Source organism: Vulpes vulpes, chromosome 3 (assembly GCF_048418805.1).
Source record: "Vulpes vulpes isolate BD-2025 chromosome 3, VulVul3, whole genome shotgun sequence".
Classification (NCBI taxonomy): domain Eukaryota; kingdom Metazoa; phylum Chordata; class Mammalia; order Carnivora; family Canidae; genus Vulpes; species Vulpes vulpes.
This window is the reverse complement of record NC_132782.1, coordinates 130,658,527-130,660,637: the sequence shown is the minus strand read 5'-3', so window position 1 is coordinate 130,660,637 and position 2,111 is coordinate 130,658,527. Positions and strand designations below refer to the sequence as shown.

Below are 2,111 nucleotides of genomic sequence, written 5' to 3'. Positions count from 1 at the left end.
CACTGAAGCCCACATTGTCCCCAGGAAGAGCCTCACTCAAAGCTTCATGGTGCATTTCAACAGACTTTACTTCAGTTGTAACATTGACTGGAGCAAAGGTGACCACCATGCCAGACTTAAGAACACCAGTCTCCACTCCACCCACTGGGACAGTACCAATACCACCAATTTTGTAGACGTCCTAGAGAGGCAGACGCAAGGGCTTAACAGTTGGATGAGTTGGTGGCTGAATGCAATCCAGAGCTTCAAGCAGTGTGGTTCCACTGGCATTCCCATCTTTACGGGTGACTTTCCATCCCTGGAATGAAGACATGTTAGCACTTGGCTCCAGCATGTTGTCACCATTCCAACCTGAAATTGGCACAAATGCTACTGTGTTGGGGTTATAGCCAGTTTTCTTAATGTAGGTGCTGACTTCCTTAATGATTTCCTCGTATCTCTTCTGGCTGTGGGGTGGTTCAGTGGACTCCATTTTGTTAACACCAACAACTAGTTGTTTTACACTCAGTGTGTAAGCCAGAAGGGCATGCTCCCGGGTCTGCCTATTCTTGGAGATACCTGCTTCAAATTCACCAACACCAGCAGCAACAATCAGGACAGCACAGCCTGAGATGTGCCTGTAATCATGTTTTTGATAAAGTCTCTGTGTCCTGGGGCATCAATGATGGTCACATAATACTTGCTGGTCTTGAATTTCCAAGCTGATGTTGACGTTCAGCTTTCAGTTTATCCAAGACCCAGGCATACTTGAAGGAGCCTTTTCCCATCTCAGCAGCCTCCTTTTCAAATTTTTCGATAGTTCTTTTGTCGATCCCACCACATTTGTAGATCAGATGGCCAGTAGTGGTAGACTTGCCCAAATCCATGTGTCCAATGACAACAATTTTTTTTTTGGCAGATAAAGGTTGGTTTTATTGAATAACTGATCTGATTAATGCTGAAGCCGCTATGTACAGACAAGAGAGGGAGTTTTATTTCTTGGTCTCTTCCTCCTTGGACAGTCTTGATGATTTCCTCCTTCTTGGCCTGGAGCCGCTCTTCACGGCACTTGCAGGCCTCCATGGTCTTAGATCTGCGGGTCTCAGCCTGGTCAGCCAGAAGCTTCCTTTTTTTTTTTTTAATTTATTCATGAGACAGAGAGAGAGAGAGAGAGAGAGAGAGGCAGAGACACAGGCAGAGGGAGAAGCAGGCTCCATGCAGGGGTCTCCAGGATTAGGCCCTGGGCCTAAGGCGGCTCTAAATCGCTGAGCCACTCAGGCTGCTCCAGCCAGAAGCTTCTTGCGAGCCTTGCCTGCCTTCAGCTCATGGATGTGTTCCATGAGAATCCACTTGTTCTTGAACACGTGACCCTTCACTTTCAGGTACAGGCTATGATACATGTGGCTGGCAGTCAATCTTCTTAGATTCACGGTAGCTTCCCAGCAGCCTGTGTAGAATTCTCATCCTTCTCATCCACGTCTCAGGCACTGGAGCACTGGCAGCACCTTTCCTCTTACCAATGCCCATAGGCCTGCCCTTCCAGAGGGCGGGAGTGTTTTACTGGAACCGAGCTCGGGAATGCACAGTCACAGGCTTCCAGATAAGCAGCCCATCCTGGATCAGTTTTCGTATCTGCTGATGGGAGTTTGCATTGGCGACTTCATTGGGGTCCAACGTGACCTTCCTTCTGCCACAGGGACAGAAGAGGGGACAAGCCTCTTCTGAACCCAGTGCAAAGGGAAGAACCTGATGACCACGATGTTGATGTGAGTCCCTTCCTTTCCCATTCTGGTTTAGGTTTAGCGGTGGTTTTCACGCCTGTGTTCTGGCGGCAGACCCGTTGCGAAAAAGCGAGATTTTATTTTTAAGTCATTTCTACATCCAACATGTGGCTTGAACTCAACCTTGGCTCGAGGGACTGAGCCAGCGAGGCGCCCCAAAGCCAGCCTTTTTTTTTTTTTTAAGACAGCTTATTTTTAATTAATTATGTTACAGACAAATATTGTGTTTTCCCCAATTAAAAAATTTTAGCTTCGGGGATCTCTGGGTGGCTCAGCGGTTTGGCACCTGCCTTGGGCCCAGGGCAAGATCCTGGAGCCCCAGGATCGAGTCCCGCGTCGGGCTCCCAGCAA

The 2,111-nt window shown here is 48.4% G+C and overlaps 1 pseudogene; it reads right to left on the bottom strand.

Moving 5' to 3' along the window:
• Positions 1-971: 971 nt before the first annotated feature.
• LOC112918331 (large ribosomal subunit protein eL19-like) lies at positions 972-1,791 on the bottom strand (annotated as a pseudogene).
• Positions 1,792-2,111: the final 320 nt, after the last annotated feature.